This window comes from Plecotus auritus, assembly GCF_963455305.1.
Source record: "Plecotus auritus genome assembly, chromosome: 4".
Taxonomy (NCBI): Eukaryota; Metazoa; Chordata; class Mammalia; order Chiroptera; family Vespertilionidae; genus Plecotus; species Plecotus auritus.
Window position 1 is genome coordinate 123,733,352 of NC_137775.1, and position 27,751 is coordinate 123,761,102.

Consider the following 27,751-nt stretch of genomic DNA (forward strand, 5'->3'; position numbering starts at 1 on the left):
AATCATCAATGGGTGCTGGATTTTATCAAATGTTTTTTCTGCATCTGTTGGTATTATCAAGTGATTTATAGCCTTCATTTTGTTTATGTGGTATACCACATTTATTGATTTGCATATATTGTGCCAACTTTGCCTGTGTAACCTGTTTGAAGCTCCTATGTGATTCACAGTTTGTCTCTGCCTCTACTGGGCCTGGGTGTGCATGGAAGGACCAAGCTGTGCACCAAGGCCAGCATTTACCAGCACTAGGTCTGGTGGCAGGTCAGCAAAATTCCCGAGGCTCCCCAAGATCCACCTCCACCTACCCCTGCCTGTGTGTTGCCTGTTAGGCTCAGTCATTTAAGGAGCCTCTGATGTTACTAGACTTCAGAGAGTCACCATATTGATACAGGTTCAAACTCAGTGCCAATGCTGGATCTGAAGCCACTCTGTAAATGTTTAAGCATATACCAAGACTAGCTGCCCCTTGCTGTGCGCTCATACACCTTTGTGGTGGGACAGGGTCTCAGGGAGTCATCTGGGTGATTCCAGCAGTTTATCAGGCCCAAACAGACCAAGATTTGCCTGTGTGATCAGACTGCTCTGCACCTTTTGGACACGGGATGGAAAAATGGCCCCCAACCCATAGTCACACAACTCAGTCTGTCCCAGATTCCTTCAGGAGGCTGATCTCAGCAGTGCAAGGCTGCAGTAGTTGGGAGGATTAGGCTAGGGGGTATCCCATGAAGGGGAGGTGCCAGTCAGTTCAGAGGAAAGTGAGAAATGACCCCCATCCCCAAACTACACAACTCAGTTACTGATACCCTCTGAGTCTGCCCTTTACATCTACACACTGGCCCAGGGAGCTGACTCTTCATTAGGGTGCAAGTTCTGCAGGGTGGAGCAAGAGGGAGTCCAGAGGATAGGCTTTGCATTCCCCCAGGATTATACTGTAGGGATGAGGAATGTTCCATCTGAGAAAGATGGCATCTGAGATGTCTGAGATTTTGCTGCTTATGGTTTCTTCTGCAATTTGTATGGTTTTATGTTTACATTTAAATATTTTATCCATTTTGAGTTTACGATGGAACAGAACAGAGAACCCAGAAATTAATCCAAGCCATTATACTCAATTAATATTTGAGAAAGTCAGCAAGAGCATAGAAAGAAAGTCTCTTCAATAAAGGGTGTTGAGGATATTGGACAGGTATGTGCAAAAAAATTAAACTACATCACCAACGTACACCATACATAAGAATAAACTCAAAATGGATAATAGACTTCTATGATTTATTATCCTGACCCTTTCAGGGGTTAATGGGATGTGTTTTATAAAAAATACATTTTAGTCATCTTTATATTGACCCATATAATGTCTGCTAATCTAGCAGAAATAATGACAGGTTCCCTTGCAGTCTACCTAGGGCGTGCAATGCAGTATAATGTAAATTAGTCAAGTGACAGCTGCAAACCCAGACAAATGAGATCAGATAATGTGCAGGATGATAGCTTTATCTTGGTCTGAAGAGCTTAATTGTGAATGCCATTTATTTCTTCAATTATTATATTATTAGTTTAGATGCTGCTTTATCAGTGAATTCTGGAAATATCCTTTTCTTCCCTTGGATATTTTAGTGACCTTGCATCTCGGAGAATGATTCAAGTAGCCCAAGATTCAATTGAAAAACCGAGTGAAAAGAGAGAGAGCAACAGGCAAAAGCATTCTCATTCCAGCAATCCTGAAACTTCTCAGGGAAAGAAGTCTTTCATTTCCTAAATACTAACTGTGACTTTTATTTTATCACAGGTGGTATTTAATTCACCTGGTGGTTCCTTCTCTAAGCCAATCTGTAAATAAACTAAAGCTTCATAAAGTGCAGGGAAAGGGGTTAGAAAATACTTAGATTGCTATAACTTATGGATGTTTAATTTGAGAAATCTCAGAATAATGTTTTTCTTTTTCTCTAAGGAGAAGCATAGTTTATTATGGTGACTTTGATATATTTTTAAAAATATATTTTTATTGATTTCAGAGAGGAAGGGAGAGGGAGATAGAGAAAAAAACCTCAATGATGAGAGAGAATCATTGATCAGCTGCCTCTTGGACACCCCCTACTGGGGATCGAGCCTGCAACCCAGGCATGTGCCCTTGACTGGAATCGAACCTGGGACCTTTTAGTCCCCAGGCTGACACTCTATCCAGCTAGCCAAACCAGCTAGGGTGGTATTTTTTAAAATAATGTGTTTTGCCTATATTTGATACTGTGTACTAAATGAAGAAAATATTACAGCTATATATAATTGTAGTATAGTCTCTCTGCTATGCCCCAAGTAATTTTGATGAATTTATAGCTATCATTATATTACCATAAAGTAGAAATGCATATGTGAAAATGTAACAACATAATTTAGATTTATAAAGATTGATTTTCAATGGCTCTGCTTAAAAAATCTTAATATTTTGCATACAACAGAATTAAATAAGCCACATTTTAAGAATGCCATGTATATAAGCAATGGTGGTGATACAAATGTCAAAATGGAGATCTAAAAGCCCTTTATTTCAAAATAGCTTGTTTTATCCAAATATATGTAAAATGATGTTGAAACAAATAACACTAGACACCTGCAAATAACCATACTAGGGAACCTTAACTCTACCACTATTATCATTTATCAGTTACTTGGTTCCTGCCAAGGACTCTTCAGATTTTTTTCTTTGAGTCATGGCATAGCTATGAACCTAACAATATTGGCCTAGAATAATAGTTTTGAAGAATAGCTTGCATTATTAAATGCATTATTTAAATTAACTAAGAAAATAATTCATTTGAACAAAAAAACCTAGAGATAGATCATTCACTCTTCTATGATCTATTTAATGATATATTTTGTAATTTTTTAAATAAACTTAAATTCAATAAACTTGTCTTTACATTGGGGAATAAAGTAATTTACTATTGAAGTTACTAAATAACAAAGCATGCTTTATGTAGTGTTTGTATAGTCTATGCCTGTACATTTGTATTTTGGATGTATATGTATTGTTAAATTTCATATGAATTAAATAATTTCCTAGGCAGTTTGTGATGATGTTTAGAGCTAAGTTTATTTCTCTAGATGAGTCAGTAAGTAAATTAGACACATGTTTAAGAAGTTCTAAAACTATTTACTAAAAATTACCTTATAGTTGAGAAGGAAATTTAATGAGAAATTATTTCACATCCGTTTCAAAATATCATAATTATATTTGATTTTATATATGTATATAGTTACATAAATATATGATACTCTTCAGTATATCTATATATGTATATATGTTTGTCTAAATTATTCACAACTAAACTATAAATATTCAGAGGTTATCAAATTGCTGATAAATTATTAAACTAATTGAGAATAAAGTTTACCCATAGAATGATCTGAAAATAAAAATAAAACTATTTTAAAAAAATACTTTTTCTTCAACTGGAAATGTTATCTAAGTCACTTCTGTAATACAATACAATTTTAAAATGTCCTTATTTGTTTCAGTAACAATGAGTATAGTAGTGTGTGTGTTATATGCTATTGAGTAGCGCTGACTTCTGACCACCCTATGAATGAGTGATGCCCACAATGCCCTGTACTAACATCCCTGCTCATCTCCTGTAGACTCTGCTCATCTCCTGTAGACTCATGCCTATGGCTTCTTTTACGTAGTCAGTCACTCTCCTACTTGGCCTTACTCTTGTCCTGCTGCCTTCTTTTTTCCCCAGCATTCATGCTATTTCCAAATACCGCTGCCTTCTCATGATGTACCAGAAACAAGACAGCTTCAGTTTTGTCACTTTTACTGCCAGTGATGTTTCAGGCTTAATTTGCTCTAGGACCCACTTGTTTATCTTCCTTGTGGTGCAGGGTATCCATAGAGCTCTCCTCCAAGGCCATAGTTCAAATGAGCCCATCTTTTTCCTATCACCCTCCTTCATTATCAAACTTTCACACCCATACATGGCAGCTTGGAGTATGAGGGTGTGGATGATCTTAGCTTTGGTCTCTAATGACATCTTTGCTCCTAATGATCTTTTCTGAATCTTCCGGTATGCCCTTCCAAGTCTCAGCCTTCTCTCTCTTTTTTTAATTTCTTTATTGATTAAGGTATTATATATGTGTCCTGATCCCCCTGTTTCCCTCCCATCCCCCCCACTCATGCTCTCTCTTGATTTCTTGGCTGCAGTTTCAGTTTGACTTGATGACTGAACCACAGTAAGAAAAATCTTGGACATTTTCAGTGTCCTCATTGTCTATATTACAGTTGTGTATTTCTTCTACAGTGATGATTTTTGTCTTCTTGATGTTCAAATACAGTCCTGCTTTGACACTTTCTTTCACTTTTATCACAAGTCAATTTAAATCATTATTACTTTTTGCCAATAATATGGCATCATCCACATGCCTTAAGTTATTGACATTTCTTCAACCAACTTCCACTCCTCCTTCCTCAGAATTTAGCCCAGTTTTTCATGTGACATGTTGTACACACAGATTAAACAAATATGGAGATGTAATTCTCCCTTTAGTGACATCTTTGCCTATAAGAAATTATTTTGTCTCTCTGTGCTAACAGTGACTTCCTGGCCACAATGCAGGTTATACATCAGGAAAATGAAGTGCTGAGGCACGCCCATTTCTTTCAGTGTATAAAACATAGACTAGGAAACAGTTGACATCTCTAAAATTTTGTTGTAGGGCAAATTTCTTTGCACTACGATATCAGGTTAAGTACTATGTCATACAGAGTTTTCCAGAGAAATAAAAATCAAAGAATATTAATTTGTATATATACTAGTATATTCATAGCATATCCTATCTAATAAAAGAGTAATATGCAAATTAACCATCACTCCACTACACCCACCAGCTACGTCCACCAGCCACGCCCACCAGCCAATCAGGAGCAAATATGCAAATAAACCCAACCAAGATGGCTACGGCCATAGAAAGCAGGAGGGAGGCTTGGGTTTCCCAGGCAATGGAGGAAGCCAAGCTTTCCGCCTGCCCTTGCCGGCCCAGGCCTCCACTCAAGGCTACAAAGTTTCAATTATAGAAGATACATAAATCCCAAGAGAAATGACTGCCACCATGGAGCAAACAGAAGGCTTGGCTCCACTCCAGGCTACAAAGTTTCAATTGTAGAAGAAAAATAAAGCCCAGATACCAGGGCCTCCGCTTGGGTTGCCAGGGGGCATGGCTGGCCTGCAAACCACCACAGGCCCCTCGCCCAGGGCCCCCCACACCCCAAGGGAACCCCCACCCTGATCTGGGACACCCTTCAGGACAAACCAGCTGGCCCCCATCCATGCACCAGGCCTCTATCCTATCTAATAAAAGAGTAATATGCAAATTGACCATCACTCCAGCACACAAGATGGCTGCCCCCATGTGGTCAAAGATCCTGCCCCCATGTGGACACAAGATGGCCACCACAAGATGGCCAGCAGGGGAGGGCAGTTGGGAGGGACCAGGCCTGCAAGGGAGGGCAGTTGGGGGCAATCAAGCCTGCAGGGGAGGGCAGTTGGGAGGGACCAGGCCTGTAGAGGAGGGAAGTTGGGGGTGACCAAGCCTGCAGGGAAAGGCAGTTGGGAGGGACCCAGGCCTGCAGGGGAGGGCAGTTAGGGGAAAACAGGCTGGCAGGGGAGCAGTTAGGCATCAATCAGGCTGGCAGGGGAATGGTTAGGGACACGCTGGCAGGCAGAAGCGGTTAGGGGCAATCAGGAAGGCAGGCAGGTGAGCAAGCCCGATCCTACTGGTGAAATCGGGCCTAAATGGGCAGTTGGACATCCCTTGAGCGGTCCTATATTGGAGAGGGTGCAGGCTGGGCTGAGGGACACACACCCCGTGCATGAATTTCATGCACCGGGCCTCTAGTATAATACATATATGCAAACATTTATATCCTATGCATATATAATACATATGTAATATATTAATAATATACATATTCTATACTATATAATACATATATATGCATACACATTAGTTTCCTATTGTATCTGAGTATAAATAATCATACATACCTACTCCTATTTTATATGTATTTATGATATGAATATAGATATGGATACACATGTAGATTTATTTTAAGGAATTAACTCATGCAAAGTGGTAGCTGGCAACTCTAAAATTCATAGGGCTGGGAACTCAGGCAGGATTTCTCCTTCCGGAAACCTTAGTTTTTGCTCTTGAGACCTTCAACTGATTGAATAATGACCATCCACATATTAAGGCTAATGTTCCGTTTTGAAAATCAACTCATCTTCTTAAATACAATTATATGTTAACCATATCAAAAAACTTTCACAACAATGCCTAGATTGTATTTGATTAAATCACTGGGTAATATAGTATAGCCAATTTGATACATAACACTAATTACCACATGTGCATACTTATGAATGTAACATATCAAAGTCTAATTACTTTAGGTGTAGGTATGTTTCCAATCTTAATTATTTTCTTTCATTAGATGCTAAATATTTTCTGCAAGAACAGCAATGAAGGACATAGAAAAAATGTTACACTAGTGGTTAATAAGTGGGCCCAACATTTTTCAGATATCAGAACATACTACATATAAAGAATAGTATTTAAAAGCTTTGGATCAGATATGAGTTCAAAGGTCATTTCTGACAGTTACTAGTAATGTAACTTTGAACAATTTGTGTGATCTCTCTGAACTCAGTATTTTCAACTAGAAAATAAATAATATATCTGGCACATAATGTGTCCAGCACATTATAAGTACTTTCTATAATTTCTTGGCTGCAGTCTCAATGCTTTTGATGGGGCAGGAAAGTGTTTTGTTTTTTTTAATTGCATTTAAAATAAACCAAAAGATATTTTTATTATTTATAATTCATGACCCTTCTACCACTACTTAACTATTAGCCCCTACTTTGTCTTTTCTAAATCAGGTAGATTTTAATAATTGGAACATCAGTTTCCTAGGCACAAATGCATTCTCAGTAAAAAGAACGTTTACCTTTTTAGAGGATATTGTTTTTTTTATTATTATTGTTTGAAGTATTACAAATAGTAGTACATATGTCTCCTTTTTTTTTCCCCCATTGATCTCCCCCCCGGCCTCACCTACCCCCCAGTACATGCCTTTACCTGCTCCTCCCCCCCCCCGCCCCGCAGTGTCTTGTATCCATTGGTTATGCTTATATGCATGTTTACAAGTCCTTCGGTTGATCTCTTACAGCCCCCGCCCCCACCAACCACCCCTGCCTTCCAGCTGTAGTTTGACAGTCTGTTCAATGCTTCTTTGCTTCTGTATCTATTTTCTTCCCCATTTCTTTCCTTTAAAAAATCTTGCCTCTGCAGACTAGAAATAAACATATAATAACAAAAAAATGTTTGAGTCCCAATTTCAATGTCCAACAGTTCTGAGTCCCCGTTTCAATGTCAAACATTTCCTTATGTGTACATGTCAGCAATGATATCTGGATGGTGGGAACATGGTGGCAATGCAGGTCCAACCCTCTCTGGTTTGGTCCTAGGCAACCTGCTGGGTCGCACAGCTGCTGACTGCTAGCGTGGCAAGGCGTCGTCAGCGTCTTCCATCTCTGGACTGTTTCTCCTCTTGTCTTCATGGTTGGAGCAGACCTGTCAATTCCTCTCTGTTGCAGGAATCCACATGGTCTTGGAGTTGTTTTCTGAAAATATACAAACATATTCTCGACCAAAAGTTAATAAAGGAATCTTTTCTATATAATTGATTTGGGATCCTTTTTATTTTTGCCCAAACGATTTTCCTTTGTCTTATTTAGACACCATGTGTGTTTTTCATGGGTGTCTTGCTGTTAGCATTACAAATGAAAATTAATTTTGTAATGTAAAAATTTCCTAGATGTAATTTACTTATAGGATATTTTTCCTTACATGATATTACCCTACTATCCCCCCTTTTTTGACTAATGGAGGCTTTTGTAAATTTTATGATGTAGTCTTGATAACTTTAAATTTTAATTTTTTGCACAAAAATATGACTGCTTTAGTTTCATTGCATGTTCGGGAATTTTACCATGAGATGAACTACCAATAGAAATTTTAGTTACCACTTTATGAACAGCTTTTTGTCCAGTACAATTAAATTTTCTTGAATATTCACTTATTTTAATTAGCCTATTTAAATTAATCTGAAAACTTGATTATTATTTTACTGTCAAATTTAATACTCTACCAACAATCTTAGTTTACCCTGTAAATATTAGTGGAAGGGATTATTTGCATTCTTGAGTAGGCCCTGAGCATTCCTGGTGCTAGGCTGGATTTAGATATAGGGCAGCTGCTATTGGCCAAGTCTCTGTCTGTTACCTGTGTCCCAATCTGAGCTGGGCCAAGTCTCTGTCTGTCACCTGTTTCCCGATCTGAGCTGAGCGTGGGAAGCAAAGCAGCCATGGGGGCAGGAGACCTCCCTCAGACGGGGTGAGGGTTCAGGCCCTTGCAAGGTTGGGGGTGTGAGGGTCTGTGCCCCACCTCTGTTGATCCCCAAGTTCTCTCCTGATGGCCCCTCTGCGACTGTGCCTGTCTTAGGTTGTTCCTTCCCTGAGGAATCTTACCCGTCTCTGGCTAACCGGTCATCCTCCGGGGCCAAGCAGGGTGATGTGAGGTTCAGTTCTGTCTCCTTAGTAGCCTATGCCCCTGTGGCCTCCACGCCCAGCACCTGCCTTGGGATCCCCTGGCCTGCTGGTGGGGCCCCAGCACTGATCACATATCTCGGGGAACTCTGGTTTTTTCTCCAGGGAGCGCCCAGCTCACAGGATTGGGCGAGAGACAGATCCATGGTACCAGCCACCACAAGGCTTCAAGCTCAGCATGAACAGAAAGCTCAGGCAACAGCTGAGGGCAACTGGATTGTGAGAAGAGGGTCCCTCTTGGCACAAAAGGCAAGAGGGGCCAATATAGAATGCTCAAGTGCTTTCCCAAGGCCTTAATTCCTTCGGAAAGGGATTAAATCCTTTCATGTCCTTTTTTTTAAAATTGCTGCCAAACATTCAAAGAATTAGTTTGTAAGTTTGTTTGGGATAATTGTACAATATGCTGTTGTAAAATATCTAAAATTATAATGACATTGTAGAATAGTATCATGTAAGGATATTTTTTGCTCTAGGCCATGGCAATTCAATTTCAAACTGGCTGTCAATTTCTTTTTGTAACTTTATATAAACTTTGTCAGGGAGGCAAAAACACAAATTACTTACTTTAGTTCAAGAGGCCAAATATATTGACTTTCAATTACAATCCTTATGACTTTTGAAGGAAACTTCTCTTTGTTTCCTTCCAAAATAATTTTTGGGGTACAGAGAGTTTCATTTAAAAATCTTTGTCACCTGAAACAATTTCTCTTAAGGTTATGGTGACCACTAGTATGGATTAGACTTAATATTTTATTTTATTTTTTTATAATTTTTTTTATTTTTTTTAAATTGTTACTTTTTACATATGTGTCCTTATTCCCTCATAACCCCCCAACCCCCACTTATGCCCCACCCCCTTGTTGTCTGTGTCCATTGATTAGGCTCATATGCATGCACACAAGTCCCTTGGTTGATCTCTCCACCTTACCCCCACCTTCCCCTACCTTCCCTGAGGTATGACGTGCTGTTCGACGTTTCTCAGTCTCTGGATCTGTTCTTGTTCATCAGTCTATGCCATTCATTATATTCCACAAATGCGTGAGATCATGTGATATTTATCTTTCTCTGCCTGGCTTATTTCACTTAACATAATACTCTCCATCTCCATCCATGTTGTTGCAAATGGTAGGAACTCCTTCTTTTTTACCACAGCATAGTATTCCATTGTGTAGATGTACCACAGTTTTTTAATCCACTCATCTGCTGATGGGCATTTAGGCTATTTCCAAATCTTCGCTATGGTGAATTGTGCTGCTATGAACATAGGGGTGCATATATCCTTTCTGATTTGTGTTTCTAGTTTCTTGGGATATATTCCTAGAAGTGGGATCACTGGGTCAAATGGGAGTTCCATTTTTAGTTTTTTGAGGAAACTCCATAGTGTTCTCCACAGTGGCTGCACCAGTCTTCATTCCCACCAGCAGTGCACGAGGGTTCCTTTTTCTCCACATCCTTACCAGCACTTGTCATTTGTTGATTTGTTGATAATAGCTATTCTGACAGGTGTGAGATGGTACCGAATTGTTGTTTTGATTTGCATCTCTCTGATTAGTGACTTTGAGCAGGTTTTCATATGTCTCTTGGCCTTCCTTCTGTCTTCTTTCGAAAAGTGAAAAGTGTCTATTTAGATCAGTTGCCCATTTTTTTATTGGGTTATCTTCTTTTTGTTAAGCTGCATGAGTTCCCTGTAAATGTTGGAGATTAAACCCTTATCGTTGATATCATTAGCAAATATGCTCTTCCATGCAGTGGGCTTTCTTGTTATTTTATTGATGGTTTCCTTTGCTGTGCAAAAGCTTTTTATGTTCATGTAGTCCCATTTGTTTATTTTCTCTTTAGTTTCCATTGCTGTAGGGGCAGTATCAGTGAAGAAGTTCCTTTGGCATATGTCTGAGATTTTTCTGCCTGTGGATTCCTCTAGTATTTTTATGGTTTCCCACCTTATGTTTAAGTCCTTTATCCATTTTGAGTTTATTTTTGTGTATGGTGTAAGTTGGTGATCTAGCTTCATTTTTTTGCATGTATCTGTCCAATTTTCCCAACACCATTTGTTGAAGAGACTGTCTTGACTCCATTGTATGTTCATGCCTCCTTTGTCAAATATTAATTGAGCATAGTGATTTGGGTCAATTTCTGGGTTCTCTATTCTATTCCATTGATCTATATGTCTGTTCTTGTGCCAGTACCAGGCTGTTTTAAGAACAGTGGCTTTGTAATACAGCTTGATATCTGGTATTGAGATCCCACCTACTTTGTTCTTCTTTCTCAGGATTGCTGCAGCTATTAAGGGTCTTTTTTTATTCCAGATAAATTTTTGGAAAGTTCGTTCTAGGTCTGTGAAATATGTCGTTGGTATTTTAATGGGAAATGCATTGAATTTATAGATTGCTTTTGGTGTTATGGACATTTTGATGATGTTGATTCTACCAATCCATGAACATGGTATGTTCTTCCATCTGTTTATGTCTTCCTCTATCTCTTTTTTCAGTGTTGTGTAGTTTTCCAAGTATAGGTCTTTTACCTCCTTAGTTAAGTTTATTCCTAGGTATCTTAATTTTTTTGGTGCGATGGTAAATGGGATTGCTTTTTTAGTCTCTCTTTCTGTAAGTTCATTATTGATGTATAGAAATGCCATAGATTTCTTGGCATTAATTTTCTATCCTGCTACATTGCTGAATTCATTCATTAAGTCTAGAAATTTTTTGATGGAGTCTTTAGGGTTTTCTATGTAGAGTATCATGTCATCTGCGAATTAGGACAGTTTTACTTCTTCTTTTCCAATTTGGATGCCTTTTATTTCTTCTTCTTGTCTTATCACAATGGCTAGTACTTCCAGCACTATACTGAACAGGAGTGGTGAGAGTGGGCATCCCTGTCTTGGTCCTGTTCTTAGGAACTATAAATATTCAGAGTTTATCAAATTGCTGATAAATTATTAAACTAATTGAGAATAAAGTTTACCCATAGAATGATCTGAAAATAAAAATAAAATTATTTAAAAAAATATTTTTTTCTTCAACTGGAAATGTTATCTAAGTCACTTCTGTAATACAATACAATTTTAAAACGTCCTTACTTGTTTCAGTAACAATGAGTATAGTAGTGTGTGTGTTATATGCTGAGCCATCACTGGGAGCTGCAATGAAAGTAAATGCTGAGCCCTCCCTCAAGGCCCAGCATCATTTCCCAGCAGCCTCAGGGGACCCAGCCTTCTTACAGCAGCAGCAGCAGTTTCACCTGGACAATGTGAGATGAAACAGTGTTTGGAGTGTGCCCAGAACCAGGGTGACCTTAAGCTCTGTAAGGATTTCAGGGAGGTTCTGAAACAGGGCAGATTTGCAAATGGAATAGCCTAATCAAGGAGTTCAAATCGAAGAAATGAAAAATTATTGCTCCTCACTGAGTTAATTTAGCATAAAAATATAATTGCTAGTGACATTTTAAAGTGTAAAACCACTACTTAAACTTCTGCTCTATCATTAGTGGCTTTCTGCCTTCAGAATTCTAAGGGAAGAGAGTGTTCTCACTGTATAGAAGTTCACTGACATGGTACAGACTTTGGAGCTGGGCTGATGTTTGTGTTGCCTCCTTAAACCAACTTTTGTAATGTTATTGCTTATAATTTATTTAGAATAAAGTAAATTTCTTAAAAAAAACACAGTGAGTTGGTTTGCTGGTATCAGTGTGTGTATATGAGGGCTTCTTTTTGTTAATCATATGAAATATCTATACCATTTATAAATGATTTATACTTATATTTTATAAATTAAATGTATTCTTAATTATATATAACTAGAGGCCCGGTGAACGGATTTGTGGACTGGTGGGGTCACTCAGCCTTGCCAGTGGGGATGGGGCTGAAACCAGCTCTCTGACGTCCCCCGAGGGGTCCTGGATTGCAAGAGGGCACAGGCCACGCAGAGGGACCTCAGGGGTGAACAATCGGGCAGGGGAGGGATTGCAGGAGGTCTCCAGGGTGTGTGTGGCCCATCTTGCCCAGTCCCGATCAGCCGAATCGCAGCAGCAAGCTAACCTATCAGTGGGAGCATCTGCTCCCTGGTGGTCAGTGCATGTCATAGTGACTGGTCAAATGGTCAAACAAACAGTTGGACACTTAGAATATTAGGCTTTTATTATATAGAATTATTAATTAATTTAAATAAACTTTTGAACCTTAAGATTTAAGAAAATAATATACCATGGATAATACAGAAGGCAAAAAAACTACAACTAAAATTCCTTAGATAATTTATGACAGTGTTCTATACTGGTGTGGAATTCCTCTTCACAACACCCAGAGCAGAAGAAATTGCTGGCACATTGCAACAAATAAGTCAAGTAATGTTGGTGCTTTTTTTATCTACTAATCTACTGATGAAAAAAATAGCTGTGGTTCATTTACATGAGATACTACTTGGCTGTAAAAAAGAAGGAAATCTTACCTATTGTGACAGCATGGATGGATGTTGAGAGTATTATGCTAAGTGAAAAAAGCTAGCCAGAGAAAAACTAGTACCATATGATTTCAGTTATATGTGGAATCTAATGAACAAAATACATTAACAAATAAAATAGAAACAGAATGGTAGATACAGATAACAGACAACTGTCAGAGGGGAGGGGATTTGGGGGCTCGGATAAAAAAAGTGGATGGATTAAGCAAAAAACAAACTCATAGACACAGACAATAGTATGGTGATTACCAGAGGGAAAGGGAGCTGGGAGAGATAGGAGAGGGTAATGGGAGTATAACTGATGATGTGATGATGGAAGAAGACCTAACTTGGGGTGGTGAACACACAATACAATGTACAGATGATGTATTATAGAATTGTACATTTGAAACCTATATTATTTTATTAACCAATGGCACCCCAATAAATGCAATAAAAATTAAAATAATGTTTGTGCTACTTCTAAGAAATACACATATAACTGTTGAAGATGTTTTATATCATTTTAATATTTCTAATATCTATCTATGTAAAAGCCCAGCGACCGGAATGGCAGAATGACCAGAACAACCAGAACGACCGGTGGCTATGATGCACACTGCAGCAACCAACCAGCCTGATCCAGGCCCTGATTGGCCCTCCTACCCCTGCCAACCCAGCCCCTGATCAGCCCCCAACACCCCAATCAGGGGTGGGGCTGACTGGCCAACTGCCTGCGTTCCTCCCTCCGGCAGACCTCACCCACAGCCCCTCACCCCCTCCAGCCTGGTCCAATGGGCCCTCACTGGGGCAGGCCAGCCAGACCGCACCCATGCAAGAATTTGTGCACCATGCCTCTAGTTGTAATATAAAATGCCATTTTGAGAATCACTTAAAGAATTATACAACATTATGAAATTCAATTTGCATTATTTTCTAATACCAAAAGAAATATAGCCATATAATTATTTTAGCCTTCTCAGTTGTATATACATATTTATATACCAAATTTCTTTGCTGCTCCTTCAGGGAACCATAAGATATCTTTCATGTTCTCTTATTTCTGTAAACTATCATCCTCTATGAATTAATTTGTTATCACTTAATGTAAGTTTTGTTTACTTTTCTATTGATTAAACCAATCATTTCCTCCCAGGGTAGCATGTTTATTACTAATTTTATTTTCAATTTACATTATCATATTAAATCCAATAGTTCAGAAGAACTGAGGTAATTTTTAAAATCAAATACTCTTACTACTGAGAAGTTGTGTAATAGTCATAAAAGTTTTGCCAAGACCAGACAGAAATTATAATAGATAGGTAACTATTTAAATTGGGTTTTTATTATGAAAAAGTTCATGAATACAAAAGAAAACACAATACATGTGCTAATTATAAATATTAACAACAAAGACACAAACATCTCTCTACTCAACAGGAAACTTTGAGAGATAGAACATCTCTCTTATTTGAAGGTTACAGGAGACTTGTCAGGACATTGTTGACCCCTGAGAGATAAATAATATCCCTAATTTTTAATTTATTTTTCCTTTATTTATATATAGAATATTAGCTTTGTCTATGTTTGAATTTTATATTCATGAACCCTACTGTGTTTGGGTATGAGAATATATTAAATGAGTGTTTATCTTACTACTTAAGCAAATTTATATTTTTTATAAAAAAGAACTTCTTACAACTTCAACATTGATCTAAATTAATGCTAGTCTTTCAAGAAAATATTCTCATTAGCCCATACAAACATCTGCCAAATACAACTTAATACTTGTTGACATGGATTGTATTACAAATCTATTGTCTAAGGACATCTTGAGTCTTACAGAATTAAGTTATTTGGAGTTATAATTTAAAAGCATAAGAAAATGGTCAGTTAATTTAGATGTAAATTGTAACCCATACTGCGGGGTGAGGAAAAGTATGAGGTAATGAGAAATATTTGAGCCCTAGTAGAATGAATTGGATTATGATTCTACATTTTCTGTAATATAAATGAAGTAGGTATAATAAGTTAATTGCTGTGACTATTATCTAACCCAAGCATGTCAAACTCAAAGGCTAACACGGACCAAATAAACAAGATTTAAGCTGATGTGGGTCACAAAAAAACAAAAGCTTCAATTTTCATAGAAATGTAGGTTTATTTCAATAAAGACGTGCTGAATAAAAAGGGCTGAAATAAATGAGTAATCATTAACATAAAATAATAGAACATTTTAATGAAAATTAATATTTTTTGAACATTAACCTACCAGACACTGAGTAACTGCACAAATTAATAAGTGAAATGCAAATAAACTTGTTTTTAATGTTCTTCGAAAGTGAAATATTTTCTGTTGTGCACACCAAACAAGTCATACAAGACTAATGACTTGGCAATCGGCTGCTAAAATATTCGCTGCTAGTTGCAGTGGAGAGAAATGGTGTGCCTGCGCATAAGGAGCATAAAGGAAATGAATGCAACACGATTATAGTAGTCAGTCTTTAGCAAACGTTGTAGTTCGTTATTAATAATTATGTACAACAGGATATTGTAAAAAGTAAGTTACTAAACTTTTATTAAAACGTTTCTTACATACCGTTATATTCACTGAGCCGCAAAAATATTCGTTGTGGGCCACAAGTTTGACATGCTTGATAACCTAACCTGAAAGTTTTTAATATCAATAATTTTATTCTAGTATATAATTTAATCTGAATTATTAAGTATTTTTAAATGTAATTCTCTAAAATGTTTATTATAAAATATATGACATAAAAAAGGCATAAAGAATGTTACAATGAATATCCATATACCCACTGCCTAACTTAAAAAAAAAAATAACCAGTACTTTCAAGTCCCCTCTACCCTCACTCCCTTATCACAAGAACCATTAAATACAAGAACCATTAAAGTTAGGACAATGATTAACTCTCTAGAAATCTTTTCTTAAGAAAAGAAAGAGAAAACAATAAATCTAAAAGGAAACAAACTTGATTCAAATGTCATGAAGCTGGTTGCAGATGTTTGCCAATGGGAAGTGGCTCAGTGTGGCGGAGGTGAAGGTTTTTGTTGAGAAGAAGCTGAAATATAATGTAACTTTATTAAGTAGAGGAAAAAAGAATGTGACTGCATGATACAAAGATTCAGGTCACAGCAGATTCCACAAGGTCCCTTCCCTTCTCTGTGATATGTCAGGGCCAACTAAGGGGGTCTCCCTAATCCACGGGGACATGTGGACAGTGATGGCTTCAAGGTGTTGGCTCCTCCTATCCAGCAAATGACAATTCCCAGGCAGTCCCAGGAGGCAAGAGCAGAACTGCTACACAAGTCAGCTCGGGTTGACTTTTTCAGGAGTCTCCTACGATACTTTATTTTAAAAGATCTGAGTAAAACGTAGGAGAAAGGGCTGTGTAAGCAGTGTTGTGTGGCAAATGGAACATCCATGCCTATGGAATTGTGGTGGGTAACGGGAGTCTGATTAGGCACTGTATGAAGAAGACAACACGCTGCCCCGGTGGCCTGTCCAGTTAGTGTGGATAAACTTTCCTGGGTTGGCTAAGAGTTCATAGGTGTGAGCCCCAAAGTAATCCGCTGAGCGTGGATCAGGTTGTCTGGCAGCATGTCCTGTCTGTATCCAGCACAGAAGGACAGAGCAGTGGTGAAGCAGGGCATGGGCATTAAATATTTCTAATATTTTTGAGTACCTCTTAACTTGTAGGTTGTATACTAGGCACTGGACAATCAAACATGAGTCTGAGCCAAAAAGCAGAGTTGGCCATAGATCTTGCAACCTAGTATCAGAGAAAGAAATTAGTCAAGCAATTATGTAAATAATTATATTCATGTAAGCTAGGATTGGGTTCTCAACAAAATCTGATTTGAGGTAGTAATGGAGTAATTCATACGTATAGAACCCTAATATGCAAATAGACCGAACAGCAGGACAACCAAACAACTGAACAACCAGTCACGATGACATGTGCTGACCACCAGCGGATGCGCACTGAACATGGTGGGTGTCGGCCACGGCGGGATGGTGGAGCAAGTGAGCGGGAGTGTCAGACCAAGGCGGGGTTGGGAGCGCTTGTCGCTGTCATTGGGATGAGCCTCTGGTGGTTATTGAAAATTCTTTGCTCCCGCTCACCGTGGTCCTGCCCACCATGGTCCCGCCCGGAGCTCACACCTGCTATCGGCACCGGCCACACTTACACCCGCTGCTGGCACCAGAGCCACTGCTGGCATCTGCTGCCAGCACCCAGTGCTGGTATGGATCGCTCGGCGCCATCAGAGGGTGCGAGCGGCAGCTGCCAGCCCCAATTGCCTCTGAGGGCTTCTTCACCTCCCCCTGCTCCTGAGGGGCAATAGGGGCAGCAGCTGCTTCTCACACCCACTGAAGGTGCCGGCCCTGCTTGCACCCACTGCTGGCACTGGCCCCAATCACTCTGGACTGTCAGTGGGTGTGAGTGGGACTGGCACCATCAGTGTGTGGGAGTGGCAGCAGGAGCGGGGCTGCCAGCAGACAGAGGACTGGGGCCCATGTTGGGAGGGGCCAGGCAAGTGTGCAGAGCATGGGCCAAGACCGCCCCTGTGCCCACCGCAGCCTCCTGGCTCACAGTTCCTTTCAAGGTGCACAAATTCCTGCACTGGGTCTTTAGTATAAAATATGTCACTAAAGATTAACAATGAGAGGAGAATACTACAGTTTACATTCCATCATTGGTATAATAAAGTCTAGAGAATTAAATTTACCTTTTATTCTAATCAATAGTTTTTATAGTCACAAAAACAAAACAAAACACAAGTAAATCTCAAACTAGCTATATAGTCTGTTATTTCCTAGGCTTTGAAAACCAAATTATAAGAACATTAAGGAATTATTTAAATAATCCAACCAAAAAAGAAAGAAAGAAAGAAAGAAAGAAAGAAAGAAAGAAAGAAAGAAAGGAAGAAAGAAAGAAACACAGCTCTCAAGTCCTTGTCAGACAATAAAAGGGAATTTTTAATTATGTTTAGCAATTACTATATCACTCAAGACTAGATATTGATTCAGGTCCTCACTCCTAATAAAATCCACCTCATAAATTTCTATTTATGTCTAAGCAGTACGTATTATGCAAAATCAAGTGGAAATCTGTAATTTGGAAATAATGATAACAAATAAATTATGTGTAGTAAGACAGTATTAATTATAGACTTGCTAGATGTAATCATTTCTTAATATCAGTTGAAAGCTGGACTAGAATATTTACATAAACTGAAATCACAATTTATGGACTTCTCATGCTGTGATCAACACTCCAGGAATGCTCTTTTATTCTATTTTCCCATTATTTTCCTGTCCCTCATTGTTCAAGAATATTCTGTGAGAACTGAACTATAAAGTCATCTTTTATAATGGTCATAGAATGATTTATACATGTACTATTTCCATTTTTGTTACAATGATTATAAAATCAATAGAACCATGTTGTTCTCTTGAAGATGATAATGATAATTGGTCAGACAATTTCAGTATCAATGTTACATTTCATCTTCTTTCAGAAGGGTAAATATGAGACTCCATTTATTTTAACATTCTCTTATTAGAATTATGGTCAATTCCCAATTTTTTTATTTTCCATAGCAGCAGCAATATTGCAAAGATATAAATGAAGACAACCATGATTCAAGATTGTGAGGATTTTGAAATGTATACTTCTGAATTTATTAAATATTGATAAAATGATACATTAATTCTAGGATACAGATGAAATGTCTGATTTCACGAATGGTAATCAGAATAAGAAAGTTGTCTATGTACTTAATTCTTGCCCTGCAAATGAGTAAGATGATTTCTTTAAACTATATGAGTTGATAATATTCTAGAAAAGCATATTAATTCACAAGATAGGAAAAATTGCTTTAGTGTAAATTAATTCAATAACAAGGTGGTTCTGAGAGATATGCATTTTTTAAGTTATAACTTAGTTGACAACAATATTTATCAACTATCTACTATATAAAAAATACCAATCAATGAGGTATAAAAGAAAAACATAAAATTAAATGTTTTCTTCCAAGTAGTCTATGACCTGATACATGAACAAATAAAATCTGGATCTTTGGGTTAAATAGAGACAGAAAGATCAGAATACGTGAATAAAATTTTGTTACTGTTCAAGATTGTAATCTGTGAAGTCAAGTAAAATTGTCATTACAATGCATTGTGTTTATTGCCTATATATTTTCTCATAAGCATTAACTGCATGCTATATAAATTTTTAAAATTAGGGAAATAAAAGAAAATGTGATAGGATTGTTATCTAATAATTGCATGGGTGGAATTTATCTGTTGCTAGCGGGAGTGGGGTTCTTGGGGCACCACTGGAGTAAGAATTTCCAGTGCCCCTCCATGGGAGAATAAAATATGGTAGAAATATTTATTTGCATGAAATTATGTCCCTCAGTTTCCAATGTCCCATTTCTCTTAAACTGGTCCTGGGAAAGGTGCAGCTGGGGATCCAGCAGAGCTAAAAGCAAAGCCAATGTCCAAAGTTTCCATTCCATGGTGGAGGTGAGTCTGGCACAGCGTCAGACTAATTGTAGCCCGTCGGTCCATTGTGCGTGGGGTCCACATGGCCCTCAGACTAATTGTAGACAGATGGGCTACAATTAGTCTGACGCTGAGCATAGAGCATGAGAGCCCTGCAAGCCAGAGTCAGGTGGGAGCAGCAAAAGCCAGAGAAACAGGGAACTCCTTGTCCAGGAGCTTGTATGTTTCGGATTTCCTGCCACTGCAGTGGCCCTGTCCATTCTGGCCAATGACCTGCTCCCAGCTGTGACTGACAGCTAATCACCTTTCCTACACCATTCAGATCTTACTGGGCATGTGTCTATTCTAGTCTATTCCCCCAGGATCTGTGGGGAACAGACCTGGGGAGTGTGAAACTGCAGTTTTCTGGCACAAATAGCATGCTTATATTATCTGGCTTTCACTTTGCTCTTTTCCTGTTAATTAATTAATAACTTGGTAAATTACAATGGATTCATAATCATGTCATCTAATGGGAAAAAAAGCTTGGCATAAAAATGAAATATTAACTTTCATTATTCATCACTAGAAATAATTTTGTTACACAACAGAAGCTATGTTTAAGAAAGAATTACAATGAACAGTGCAATGTATGTCTGATAAACTATTCTATGTATAAGACATTGAAAACAAAGTATATAGGAGATGTAAAAAAGTAATATCAAGAAACAGAAGTGAATGGCTCACATTGGTTGTGCTGTATTTAACAAAATTATTCCTAACAATAAATGATAACAGAAGGAAAAAAAATAGAGATGAAGAAAAAAATGCAAAGATAAAAGGAAATAAATGAATTTAACTAAAAAGTTTTTAAAATATTTGTTTTAATATTAAGAAAGTTACTTCAAACAATAAATTCAATAAAACAAACAAACAAAAATAAATTTACTTCAAGTTTCCACTCTGACATGTAAAGAGATTATAAGTGATCAACCTTATTCTTTCAATAATACAAATCTGGACAAACTGAAAATCGATTACTTTCACTGATATCACAAGGCAAAACACCATGCAAAAATCTGAAGAGACAGGTGCAACCAGAGAAATACAGCCCTGATCTTTTTACATTGAGCAGACATTCCAGATTCAAGCCTCTGTAGGAACACTTGAATGGTAATTTTGATGAATTGCTGGAGATTAAGTGTGGATTACCAAGAGAGTGAGAAAACCCTGATTGGGGGATTCATCAATAGACTAGACATGCTTGGTGATAGGTGAATACAAACTTCCCAAATTTAAATTTAAATTCAAAGAGAAAAAGGAATTTTAAAAAAGCAAGAACTCTAGGTCAATATCAAAAGAGTACCATACACATAACTGGGATGCCAGAAGGAGAAGAAAGAAAAGTAGGGCAGAAGAAATAATGAAGTAAGAAGTAGCTGAATGCTTTTCAAAAGTAAAAAGAAAGAGCACTCACCCTGAGAGCACAGAAAGCACCAAGTATACATACAAAAAAAATTTAAATAAATAATATGTAGGCATATCATATTAAACTGCAGAAAAGTAAAACCAAAGAGGAAATCTTAGAAAACAAAAAATATTTAGCTATACTAATTTCATAAAAAATAGATCAGAACATTTACAAGGAATAAAGAGAACCCAATAGAGTGATAAAGGGGTTAACTCTACTTAAAGAACACACAACATAATCTTAAATGTGTATGTATCTACCAAAAGATTGTTGAAATATGTAAGGCAAAACTGATAGAACAACAAAACTGATAGACAAATGTGCTGACAGTTGGCAACTTCAACACATTTTTGTCAGTAATTGGTAGATTGGATAGGCAAAAAAATGTATAATGGCATAGATGACTTAAATGGCACTATCAATGAACTTAATCTAATTGACACCAATACAATATTCCATCTAGTAATAGAAGAATACATATTTTTCTGAAACCCATGAGTAACATTCTCTAAAATAGAACACATTCTTGGCAATACAGTAAACCTTAACAAGTCTACACTAATAAAAGAGAAAGATGCAAATTGACCATACCTTCGCAACACCCACCAGCCCATCAGGAGTATGCAAATTAACCCAACGAAGACGGCAGGTTAATTTGCATACACAGACACTGAGCTGGGGGCGGGATGCTTGCATCATTGCCATGGCAGCAATGCAGGCGTACTGCAGCGCCCCAGCCACTCAGGTCCTCTAGGAAGCGTGGGAAGGCAGAAAGGTGGCTCCGGGCAGAGCGAAGGCAGTTCCAGCAGCCAGGGGAAGGAAAGCCCATTCTTGCAGAAATCTTCATGCATCGGGCCTCTAGTTTAAAATAATAGAAAACTTACAAAGTATATTCTTAAGCAACACTGGAATTAAACTAAAAATCAAAAACAAAAGATAGGTGGAAAATTTCCAATTACCTGAAAATTGGACAATATCAAAGATTCAGAAAAAAACATTACATAATACAATACCCACTCATGATAAAAAAAAAAAAAACCTCTTAACAAACTAATAGACAGGAGCTCACTCAAATTAATAATGCACATACACAAAAACCCTATAGTTTATATCATACATAGTGGTGAGAAAGTGAACACTGTCCCTGTCAGATTTGATTATGAAAATATTTTGAAGGTAGAACTAATAATGGTTTCCTGATGGATAGATTATGGAATATGAGAGGGGTTTAAAATAAGAATTAAGCAATTTTAATTTGACCCACTGAAGAGGTACCTGTCCACTGAAATCATCAGCTGTCATAACTGTAACCTTCTCTGTTTGTTTAGTCTCTCATCAGGCTCCTCATCAATGTGTGATCATCCTTTCCTATTATTTCTTTCTTAAAATATATATCTTTAACTCTTGTCTTTATTTATTGGGGATTCTGAAGAGATACTGTGGGAACCATGCCAGAGTACACTGGATATCGAAGGCCACTCTGAGCATGGGAATCTTAATCAGGATGTCCAAGGCTAAGATACTGTCCACAGGTGCAAGGACACAGCAATCTAGACTGCATTAGCATGCTCTTCTATAACCCAAATGATAGATGCCATTATTTTGGGGAAAGCATCTTTAGTCTAAGTAGTATTAAAGTATGTTACTAAGGCTTCTGAGGTGAATGGGCTCAGCTACGACTGCTATGTGAGGCTGTAGGTCCAGAGGCAACACGTGGCTGCTCAGATAATGGCTGCAGGGACAGTGGCTACTGCTATTTAGGAAAGATGTATTGTTAACTAGCTGGTGTGCGGCTACCTACTGTGTGGGACTTTACTTTGACTGTTTTGTCTAGTAGCTCCATGTTAGCAATGGCTACATGGCCACTAGCTTCTACAATAAAGACTTTCCTATACACCCACAACTTCTCATGGCTTCTCTGTCTACCACCCAGCATCCAAGAAGGTCCAGCCCCTAGCAGAGGGACTTGAACCCAAAGTTGGTGTAGTGGAGCAGCATAAAGTAACTGAGTTCCCAACAGTTAGTACTGCGAGCAGGGTTTAAGGAAGAAAGTGTTCCCACACTTGGATCAGTGGCAGGATGGAGCAGTGCACACTCCCACAGATGCCCAGTAAATGTTTATGCTCATTTACCATTTTGAATTGGAAACTCAGTTATTTTCCTTTAAAATATAATTGTGTTCATAGATTCAAAAATATATAAACTTGTCAAAGCTCATAAAATTAAATACTTGATGTATAAACATCTTATAGTATGTAGTTATATTTCGACAAATTTTATTAAAATAATCTGGTAAAATAGACAGCAAGCTTACCTGGTAGTAGGACAATGATTATTAGGCTCAAGATAATTCACCAACATGAATATATTGGGTTAGAAATAAGTTTGATAAAATAATTATCTTTTGCTAACTTCTCAAAAAGATCAGAGTAATGGGTAAAACTGAGCCGTCTCCTCTCAGAATTAATAGAGAATTTCCTCATTGACTTCTGCACAAGTGTGGTAACTGATAGTTCAGATGATACATGGTCACTCAACTTTCAAGGCTCTGCCAACAGCACTCAGTTGAACAGTAAAAGTAGTCAACCAGCCTGACTTATTAAATAAATATAATCCAACATGCAGTGCGTTAACTTGAAGTTGCTTATGAAGGTAACACTGACTTGCTTATGAAGAAGCATACTGGTGGTCAGCGCATGTCTAACTCCCGGCTGGTTGAACTCCTGCCTGTGGGGACAATTTGCATATTAGCCTTTTGATATATAGGATTAAGTCTTGTTATATAATTGATCCCTTTAATATTATGTAATGTGTTCTTCATTTTCTCTGATAACAGTCCATGTTCTAGAAGGCTGCTTTGTCTGAAATCAAAATAGCTATTTCAACTTTCTTCTGATGCATTTTTCTTGACCTCTTTACTTTTAATCTATCTATGCCTTTGAATTTAATGCTTCTTGTAGGGAGCACATACTAAGCTGTGTGTGTGGGTAACATATATCACCAATCTCTGCTGTTTAATTGACATATAGAGACTTCATATTTAAAGTGATTATGGTAGCAATTGAATTAAAATCTAGCATCTTGCTAGTTACTTTCTATATAGTCTATTTCTTTTTGTTTCTATTATTCTTTTTTTCCCTACCTTCTCTTGGGTTAATTTACTATTTTTTAAGAATGCATTTTATCTCCATTTTTTTATTCATTGTTGCTACATTTTAAATTTTTTAAATGTTCATTCTAAGATTACAGATAGACATTTTTAATTAGAGTGTACCTTCAATTACTATTATACTGATTCAATTCACACATGAAGTGTGTTTCTCACAACTAAATATTTCAATTCCATCTCCCATCCTGTGTGCTATTGTTCCTATACATCTTAATTTATGTATTCAATAACCCATAACACATTGCTGCTAAATTTGTTTTAGATAGTTAATTTTAGAGCAAATAAATAAGAAAATAAATTTTATTTTATCTTCAATTTTTAGTCTTGTTTCTCATCTTCATGCATGTAGATTCAAGTTTCTATATAGTATATATGAGAAGCCCAGCACGCAATTCCAAATCTCACGGCACCGCCCACCTCGAGTCGCTGGTCCAGCCCTGCCTTGCTCCCCGGGGCCTGCAGCAGCTGCTGCCGGTCCAGCCCTGCCTCCCTCTCTGGCCCTTGAAGCAGCCACGGCCGCTGCTGATCAGGCCTTCCCCCAGCCCAGGCATGCAGAGGCCCCTGCCACCACGGCCCCGATGCTGCGCACGCAACCTCCTCCTGTCTGGTCCACCCGTTATGGAGACCCGTTTAATTAGCATATTTCTCTATTACATATATATATATTTTTTCTCTGTCTTAAAAGTTTTATGGCACAAACGTACTGACTATTGATTATCTCAATTTTTATTTAAGAAAGTCTATCTTTCATTTTTATTTTTAATTTCATAATTTCATTATATGGGTAAAGAATTCCTTCCAGTACTTTAAGCAGTTAATCCAATGTCTCTGGCTTGCATGGTTTCTGACAATAAGTCAGATCTCTCACCACACTGGTTTCTGTGAGAACCTAGCAGAGTCTCTGCAGGGAAACTGGTAGAGTGTGCAAATTCTGCCTTATTTTGGCTTTTAGGCTTTCCTTTTTCTTTCATCAGTTCACAGTTGGCCTGACTAATTATTATTATTGCAGCTGAATTCTTCTTATCATTGCCCAGCTATGTCTCCCAGTTCAGTGGTCACATTCCTGCTTCTTCCTGCAGGTAATTGCCTAATATCTTGAGTTAGTTGATTGCTCTGCATGCTCTTCTCTCAGCAAATATATACTAATTTATATTTCACAATGTGGAAAATTCTATATAAATATAAGTGGCTTATCAATCTATAATAGGTTACTAATATAATTCACTAGCACTTGTTATGACTATTAAGTCATTCAGATGTGTCCCTTTAGCTATAAAATTTTTAGCAAACAAGTCATTAGTATGGTATACACTCTTGGATGAATGGGGTAAGGTGGTTCTTTTTTGTTGTTAGCCCAATTATAAATATGAATTTCATTTTTCTGGAATTTTCTTATTGTTATCATGTAATCAAGTATTATTTTGGCCTTCTTGTACATGCTAAAGTCCAAATTCCTTTAAAAGAAGGAAACAAAGGACTCAGCCAAATGGTTGCTCACTAGATACCAAATTTACTTTTCCTGATTCCTTAAAAACTGCTTTTTTAAAGATCAATATCACTGGTGAACTTAAAATAAAACAAAGCTAAACAACTTCAAGAACCCCAGATACATTTGCAAGTAAGACAGCAATTTGATAAATTAGTGCTAAACAAAATTACCTACTTGCTATACTTTTTTTAGAATTTTATTTCTTACCTGTGAATAGAGAACCTAACACTTCAAATGAGGACTTTGACTGCTTTCAACTATCTAAAAACTCTTTTACATGCTTAGCTGGTTGTCACCTCAGTCTCACAGTGAAAAATGTTGGCAATCAAAATATAGATTGTTTTTTGTGTTTTTTTTTTAATTTAGACATTGCTAATAAAAATAGGAATTGTAGAAAATCAAGCTTTAGGCAAGAGATTCTTTCTGAAAGAAAGAAATCATTCCAAATACCTTTTGAAAACAACATGAGCTATGTCTCTGTTATATACTGCTCATTATACTCTTATGAAATTTCAAGAAGGAAGAACACAACACTAGATGGAATGAATCTTTTCAGGATTGCTCAATTGAAACACAATTTATAATATGATATTATTGTTGGAATTAATTGATCTTTCACTTCCAAGGAGAAAATAAATGCATCACTGATTAATATAGCATTAGCTTTATTTGTACTGTTTAGACAATGGCTCTCATCCACTTACTGAATTCACAGAGATAAAATGAAAATATGTTCAATGTTGAATGCTACATAAAAAGAATTAGATATGATTATGGGAGTGAAATATAATGTTTTAGAAATGGATCTCATTGTTTCTTTCATTCCCAAATGCAAAAATAAGTATTGCCTTAAGGAATTATCTAAATTAAATATGCTAGGGGTGAAGAACTGAAAAAAAAATTAAATGGAGAACTATTATTATAAATCTTATTCTAACATAGTTAAAGAAATAATATTTGATTAATCTGGACACTGTTCTAGAGTTTAATGTATTGGAAAATAAATTAAGCAGTCAAATTATGGGTAGAATTTCATAATTGTCCTCATTTATTAGTTTTTACTATGTACTAGGCACTGTTTGAAAGATTATATATGCATTGTTTCATTTATGTGAAGAGTGTAATTTAGTTCATTACTTTTCAATGTGGCTAGGGTTCTGGTAAAGGAAAAGGTTGCTATGGAAAGAAGGAGGTAATATAGATAATAAGTACATTTGAAGGTGGATGTTGGGAAGGTCAGCATTCTTTGAGACTTAAAATAACATGCTTTTTATATAAAAATGTAGATTGTGAGGGAAAATTGTCACCATATAAAAGAAAAAAGTGCTTCATAAAAAACAATAGCATAAATAACCTAAGGTAAAACCAATTCTCAAGTATTTTTGAAAAAAGAAATAAGGCTATGTCTGGCTTTCACATAGATGATATTTTAAACAACTAAAAATTTAATTTCCAATCTAGCATTTTTTTTTTTTTTTAATGAAACAAATCAGGTAGAGAAAATGTTATTTTGCGGTATGGGAAACTATCATGAAAGCACCATCCTCTGGCTTTTCTGAAACAAACTCATTACCACTTCACCTCTTTGAGAGGAATTTTGATAAGTTCCGAGGGGTTACAAAATACTGATCTCAAGAAGTTTGTGTTTTAAGAAACATACATACACAAATAAATGACAACTTGAAAATTTAAAAGGCAAAAAAAAGAGGTGTGTGTTTCAGTTTCAGGGATGGCAGAGCTTAACATGCTGAATTTATGAAACATCTGTAACTACTCTAGATATGTCCCAAGTGAGACTAAGAGCAACTGAATGCAAATGTCTGAGCAGAGAGTGCTGTGGGTTCTGTACAGCCAGCAGCTACTTCACAGTACGAGGATTCAAAGTAAATTTCAAGAATAGATAAGAAGAGAAAGTAAGAGATTATTCTGTTGTAAGGGACCCTGGAAAGGACATAAGGTTATAGCCTTAACTGTGTTTTTCTTAAGGTTCTTGGTTGTGGTAAACATCTAAT